The sequence below is a fragment of the Mixophyes fleayi genome, chromosome 6 (assembly GCF_038048845.1).
Source record: "Mixophyes fleayi isolate aMixFle1 chromosome 6, aMixFle1.hap1, whole genome shotgun sequence".
In the NCBI taxonomy this organism is placed as follows: Eukaryota; Metazoa; Chordata; class Amphibia; order Anura; family Limnodynastidae; genus Mixophyes; species Mixophyes fleayi.
Genome location: NC_134407.1, coordinates 217,545,590 through 217,553,644, shown reverse-complemented (window position 1 = coordinate 217,553,644; position 8,055 = coordinate 217,545,590). Strand labels below are relative to the sequence as shown.

General features: G+C 42.7%; 1 protein-coding gene across 1 annotated transcript in view; it reads left to right on the top strand.

The window, feature by feature from the left end:
* Positions 1 to 8,055, top strand: part of LOC142095488 (uncharacterized) — a 307,911-nt gene that overhangs the window by 41,818 nt on the left and 258,038 nt on the right. The gene's annotated exons all lie outside the window — the stretch shown is intronic.

Sequence of the window (8,055 nt, the reverse complement as noted above, 5' to 3'; positions counted from 1 at the left end):
CTGAGGCTTCCCAGAGGTGTGTTAGGTTTCACTGTCCAGAAACATATTTTCAAACGCTTTGACTTTTGTGACCTGTCATAAATGATACATGATACTGCAATAGATCTGTGCTCTTATCTACTAGCATCATTGATTTAAACAGCTCCTCTGAGCCATGTCACACTATTTCTAGGAATTAATTCACAAACACATATTCGCAGATTTATATGCCTAGAAATTCGCTTGCACATGAGAGGATAGTACAGGTAAAGAGAGAGTGCAATGTATGATATGTGATATTCTACACTATTGTTAGATTGCTGTTCTTAGCAAAATGCACATTACAGGAATTGAGAGAATGTGTTTGTAGCAGTCATAGTGAATAGTATCTGACAGCCGTCATCTGGAGCTAGTGTTGTGAATCCTCACAAAAACAGCAGAACAACAAATGTATATCCCTCTGCTTATCTTCACTTAATGACCATATAAGGACCAAACAATTCACTGTGCAGCTGTACACATCTGAAGGGGCTGCAATGCCAAAAAACAGATGCATCTCTCCCTCAGAGGGTTATGTTATACACACAAGAAAAAGATATTGCACCAGTGATGCACACTATTATGAAGGTTACATTAACCTTATCACTACAAGTGCAATTATTAAACTAGTAACCCTTTAATTGCCTTGTAATTCCAGTATTTTGTCATAATGTTTCATTAATGACAACAATAACAAATGTTATTTCAAGTGGCTTTATGAAAAAGCAACAAGAAGAAAATTGCATACCTGTATTAAATATAGAGATTAAGATATCCTTATATGGGACTTGTATCAAGCAGGCCTGTAATCTATCTCTTAACATGCAATATATCATGTTGCCCTTCACCATGATACATCACAAGGCCTTGTTGTTCTAAACCTTTTCTCAGGCTTACAATTTTACTCTTGGCAAAGGTTCAATTGAATCCTTCTCCAATGAACTTCACCAATTTAGAGATACACATAATTCATATTTTAATGAATAAGGATACCCCTATGTATGCCTCCTGCTAGGACCACAAGTTTCACCAATACTTCCCAAACCACCCAAATATTGACCAACCTTTAGTGTTCCTTAATCTTTGTAAATTCTCTACTTTCTATTTGGTATGGTTAGTTTCCTTACATGCCTTCATTCTTCAGTATTGTATGTCCTTAGTGGTTTAATTAGCTATTTTATCAAGGATTCTTGATAAATAATTAATCTTTTTAGAATAAGTATAGTGAATACCATGAGGATAATACCAGGCCACTTCATTGAGTGAAAAACTACTCTTCTCTTTTTCTTATAGTTTCTAAAATCAACCACAGAAATCTCTATCCTCTTTCACAGTGCCCATAGCACAATGTCCTGAATATCTCTGCAGAATCCACTTATACGCCCTATAGTCACACAAATAATACATTCCTTAAGACAATAAATGTAACTGGAAATTAGCAAGATGCCTATATTCTGAAGTTGATGCAATGTGAATTACATCTGTAAACCATCTTAGGTTTTTACTAACTTGCCCCATGAGCACATATTTTGGCATTTGTGTTTTTAACTATACCATTTGTTCTTTCAATTTTATCAGACCTCTCAGGTGTGTGATGTTTGTATATAATAAGGGCCTGTAATATCTGCTCAGTATTATCTTCTGTAAACTTAAACCCCCTATCTGAACTAAACACCTGCAGTACCCCAAATCTACTTACAAAGTGCTTCAACAACTTCTCTGCATCAATAGAGGAATTTGCTTTCACACGTGGGTAAGGGTCCACTCATCCTGAAAATAGGTCAACACAAACCAGCATGCTTCAAATGTTTGATATTTTAGCATTTGTATAAAATAAAGTCGTACAATGTGAAAAGGCATCCTTGTTTGCAGCATGCGCTTGAGTTACTTTTAACAGATTGACCAGAGTTATATTGTTGACAAATAGAATTTTTGCAAAATTGAGATGTTACAATATAAAAGGAGGAAGCAAACCAGAATGTGTGAACCATTGCTATCATCCCTCATTTGGACACATGAGAGACACCAGGTGACATGCACCAAAAGTAAAAGGAGAGAATGTGGTGTAATAAGTTAGAGGGAGGGGTCTCCACAAGCACCAGAAGACACATCTATGGTGCTGTAAACCAACATCACATGGACAGGCATTCAGTAATTGTGCTACAAAGTAAGATCTGTAAGAGCAGTACATGTACATGTTAAGATCTCCCTAAAGTAGTTATTGGTACAGGAGATTTCAAAGTATAAAGATTAATATTTTTATTTAAATTATATCCTTAGTACTTAACATTAAAATGTCCTGTAACTAAAGCAGCTTCATAACATAATATTTTCATTAGGCTAGGTACACACTACAGAAATTTTCTCCCAATGTGTGATCAATATCGATTTTACCAACGATTGAAAAAAAAAAAAAAGTCCCGATCATCATGCCGATGCGTGTGTACACACTATACACGTTTTACAAATGACTGATAGTGTGTACGCACTATACACGTTTTACAAATGACTGATAGTGTGTACACACTATACACGTTTTACAAATGACTGATAGTGTGTACACACTATACACATTTTACAAGATTTACCTTTAGATTTGAGCTCTTCATCTGTCATAATCATCGGCTGAAAAGTTCATGACTCTGTAAACTCTATGGAGATCCTGATCGTGAGTGCATACACACTGCAGAATTAGGACGACATTGTTCCATCGTAGAACAAGATTTTTAGTTCAGTTTAAAAATAAAATAAAACGATACAATGAGTTTAGGAATGATAATCACTCATCATTGCTGTCAAGAGCCGCAGCTCTTCTGCCCGACGAGGCTCGCTCCTATCTGTCTCTGGCGTCATGGCCATTACCATGACGACCGAGACGTCACTTCTGCCCACACGTCCCGGCTGTACCAGGGCAACAGCCAGGACGCTTCCTTCTCTCATCGCCGCGGCCTGGCTAATCTGACAGCCGGGCACGTGTGCAACATGGGACCCATTAATTAACAGCCTGCTGGGCTGATTTCTGTGGGGGCTGACTTTCTATTGGCTCATCTGTGTATAAAAAGCAGGGAGCGCTTAGCCTCCCTGCCAGTTATAGTTTGCAGCTTTTGTTACCTGACCAGCTCCTGTGTTCTGCATCTTCTATTATTGGATTATCCGTGTTTGACCCTTGGCTTCGTTTTCTGGACTTTGATTCTCTGCCTGTGCCCCTGACCTCTGCTACGTTTCTGGACTCTCCTTGTTTGCTGCCAGCCCTGACATCTTGCCTGTTCCTGACCACGGTATCTGCCTCAGACCTGAGACCTCGGCCTGTTTCCTGACTACGCACCTTCCATCATCCGCTACTCAGCTCTACAGTACGTTTCATAAACTTGTACTACTTTGAGTGTAAGACCTGGGGGCATCCGAGTACCTGTGAGTGCATCAAGCTCTATGGGAAAGGCGGCTGCTATAGGTGAAGACCTCTCCATCTTGTTCTACAAGTTCATGATCATACTGATAGCTGTAACATTATAACCGGCCTGTGAAGTTTTGGAAGAGTTCGCTTCCATGGATGAAAGCGGGATGAACCAATCTCCAGCCCAAGTCCTGACAGGCCAGATCCAGACCCTATCACAAATGATCCAAAGCCTAACTCAGCGTTTGTCTGCCCAGCAAGAAGCATCCAGGGCCTCGCAAGAACAGCAAGGCTCTCCTGGTCCTGCAATGGATGCCAAATTGAATCTCCCTGATTGCTTCTCCGGTGATGGCTTCATTTCGCAATTTTAAGAAGAGTGGTAAACTCTACTTCCCCTTGAGACCATGCTCTTCTGGCTCTGACCAGCAAAAAGTCTGCATCATTATCTCCCTGATCCAGGGTGATCCTCAGTCCAGGGTGTTTGGCCTTCCGCCCACATGTCCCCCTCTGCAGTCGGTTGACGCCTTCTTCAATGCCTTGGGTATTCTTTTTGATGATCCAGACAGAGTGGCCTCAGCAGAGTCTCATCTTAGAGCCCTGAAACAAGGGTGACGCACTGCCGAAGAATACTGCACTGAGTTTAGGCGATGGTCCATGGATAGTGAATGGAACAACCCTGCTCTCCGGAGTCAATTCTGCCTAGGCCTCTCTTGACAAATTATGTGTTAGTGAAGTACCCTACACCTACTTCCCTACTTCTCTTGAAAACCTAATGCAGTTGGTGATTAAGATTAACTCCTTTCTGATTCCGGCACTTCTAGTCTCTGGTCCTCAATCAACTAATGTCTCCGCTTTCTTTGACTGTTGTGCAGTGGGTAACTTCCTGGATATCCAGTTGGCTCAGACTCTCGGAATTCCTTCCATCAACTTGAAATCAAGCATCACTGTCTGTGGATTGGATGGTAATCCCCTATCTGGGGGCAGAATCCTCACCAAGACAACGCCTATTCAGTTGTCTGTGGGTTCCCTTCATACTGAAATGCTTCTATTTTTCTTGACCTCGTGCCCCTCTGCTCTGTTGATTCTAGGGTGCCCTTGGCTTCAAAGCCACAACCCCCTCATTGACTGGAAGAAGGGAGAGATCCTTTGTTGGAGTCCTGAGTGTTCGTCTACTTGCTTGATTTTACCTCTCCGAGTTCTTCAGCCTGACCCGGAACACGTTCCTGCTCCATACCAAGAATTCCGTGATGTATTTTCTTAAAAAAAAAGGCATATTCTCTCCCTCCTCATCGGGAGTATGATTGTACAATCAACCTAATTCCTGGCTCTAAGTTGCCTAAAGGTCGTTTATACTCTCTCTCTATTCCTAAGACTCAAGCTATGGAACAATACGTGAAGGAGAATCTCCAAAATGGATTAATTCGGCCTTCTAAATCTCCTGTGGGAGCAGGGTGCTTCGTTGTAGCTAAAAAAGATGGCAGCTTGCGACCCTGTATTGACTATCACGGTTTAAATAAAATCATGGTCAATAACACATGTCCTCTTCCTCTGATTTCTGTATTATTTGACCAACTCAAATCAGCTACCATTTTTTCTAAAATTGACCTCCGGGGTGCCTGTAACCTGATATGCATAAGAAAAGGGGAAGAAAGGAAGACAGCCTTTAATACTCACTCCAGACACTGGGCCTGATTCATTAAGGATCTTAACTTGAGAAACTTCTTATTTCAGTCTCCTGGACAAAACCATGTTACAATGCAAGGCGTGCAAATTAGGATTTTGTTTTGCACATAAGTAAAATACTGACTGTTTTTTCATGTAGCAATTACCTTCCATTGCTCTCTCTTAAAACCTGTTGTCACCTCAAAGAAGTTCAAACTGCACAGGTCACACAAACCACGGCCAGTCTCTCTTGATGGAGACCGTGAAAAAATCCTCGACTCCCTGAGAATTCAAGGACAGATTCAGCTGCTTGTACATTGGCAGGGCTATGGTCCGGAAGAGGGATCTTGGGTTCCACAGAGGCGTGTCCATACTGACAAGCTCATTGGAGAATTCTTAACAAAAATCCTGGGAGACCTGGATGTCGGGGTGCCTTGACCCCTCCTCAAGGGGGGGTACTGTCACGAGCTGCGGCTCTTCTGCCCGCCGCGGCTCGCTCCTGTCTGTCTCTGGCGTCCCGGCCGTCACCATGACGACCGGGAAGTCACTTCTTCCCACACGTCCCGCTTGTTACCAGGGCAACAGCCGGGACGCTTCCTTCTCTCATCGCCGCGGCCCGGCTAATCTGACAGCCGGGCGCGTGTGCGTGCGCAACAAGGGACCCATTCATTAACAGCCTGCTGGGCTGATTTCTGCATGTTTTGGGTCTGTCTTTCTATTGGCTCATCTGTGTATAAAAATCAGGGAGGGCTTAGCCTACCTGCCGGTTATAGTTTGCAACTTCTGTTACCTGACCAGCTCCTGTGTCCTGTATCTTCTATTATTGGATTACCCATGTTTGACTCTTGGCTTTGTTTTCTGGACTTTGATTCTCTGCCTGTGCCCCTGACCTCTACTACGTTTCTGGACTCTCCTTGTTTGCTGCCAGACCTGACATCTTGCCTGTTCCTGACCACGGTATCTGCCTCGGACCTGAGACCTCGGCCTGTTTCCTGACTACGCACCTTCCATCTCCCTCTACTCAGCGCTACGGTACGTTTCATAAACTTGTACTACTCTGAGTGTAAGACCTGGGGGCATCTGAGTACATGTGACCACATTAAGCTCTACGGGAAAAGCGGCTGCTATAGGTGAAGACCTCTCCATCTTGTTCTACAAGTTCATGATCATACTGATAGCCATAACAATTGCAGTGTGCATACTAGTGTAATATCGGCCTGAACAGTCGTTTATCGGGTGAATGGCCCGGTAATCGCCTGAAGCGTGTACCCGGCTTTATTACAATTTTCAAATTCAGGCTTTAAGATCGGTCTGTCTTTAATCATTTACTTTTTGTTTCCAAATCATAATCACCATGCTCTCTTAAATGTACTTCTAACAAGATTAAATAAGGGTGGGGCTGAGTGTTCAATAGCTATGTTACATTGTTACATCTTGAAAAGAGCGGAGTCCATTGAGAAGGGGGCTGTTGAGGTGGAATTCTTGAGGTGGAATGTTTTAAACATTAACACAATTACACTTCATAAGTCCTAGTTGTACAATACTAGTCCTACAGTGATACATAAAATTCTGAACACATCTTCTAAAGTATTAAGTCTCTTTCAGATCTCTACTGCCTGTGCCCTGTGTCATTATTGATCTTTGTCCTATAACAACTTGCAACCCACAACCCACCTTAATACAAAACATAAACATATTAATAAATAAACATTCCACAACTTCAAAACATTTATTTCAATTATCTGTGTACAATCACAGATACAGTCTATTGGATTCCTTTCAGATCCTGCAATACTTTTCAATAAAGTCTGATTTTTTTGTATGTTGTTCTATTACAACTATATTTAAAGGTATGAAATCTGCATTAATATAAGCCTCTGGATTTTCCTGCCTTCATTAAAAGTCTCTAATCCCCATTTGTCACACATAGGGATTTTAGCACTTACCTTATCTGCCGCTGTCATATTACGGCTACCTGGGTCCCTTCTGGTCGTCTGCAGCATTCCCGTCCTATACACCTCCGTTTGTAAACAAACACATACTGTATGTTCTGCTGCATGGGCGTGGCCATCTTGGATGCAGTCAGGTGATCATTCCAGACCAACCAGATTCAGTAGCTGTGATCACATGAACTGTACAGCCAACTGGACACCCTATTTAAACCTGCTGCTGTGATCTGTTCATTGCCAGAACAACACACTTCTCTCTAGAGGACAGTTCTTGGCTCCAGGTTCCAGTGGTCCTGTCAGCATTACTAAGTGCTCTGTTCTTGTCAGCATTACTAAGTGCTCTGTTCCTGTCAGCATTTCCAAGTGCTCTGTTCCTGTCAGCATTTCCAAGTGCTCTGTTCCTGTCAGCATTTCCAAGTGCTTTGTTTCTGTCAGCATTACCAAGTGCTCTGTTCCTGTCAGCATTACCAAGTGCTCTGTTCCTGTCAGCATTACCAAGTGCTCTGTTCCTGTCAGCATTTCCAAGTGCTCTGTTGCTGTCAGAATTACTAAGTGCTCTGTTCCTGTCAGCATTTCCAAGTGCTCTGTTCCTGTCAGCATTACCAAGTGCTCTGTTTCTGTCAGCATTACCAAGTGCTCTGTTCCTGTCAGCATTACTAAGTGCTCTGTTCCTGTCAGCATTACCAAGTGCTCTGTTTCCGGTCAACATTACCAAGTGCTCTGTTCCTGTCAGCATTTCCAAGTGCTCTGTTGCTGTCAGCATTACCAAGTGCTCTGTTGCTGTCAGCATTACCAAGTGCTCTGTTGCTGTCAGCATTACCAAGTGCTCTGTTCCTGTCAGCATTACCAAGTGCTCTGTTCCTGTCAGCATTTCCAGACTGCTCATTCCCCTGCTGTATTCTACATTCAGCAAGAATATGAGCAGGAAGATCATCCAAGCTGCTAGGTTCTGCTCCAGCTAGGCCCAAGGGTCCTGAACCCGATCAAGAAATACAGACAACCATGATAGTTTGTTCTGGCCCAATGGATCCA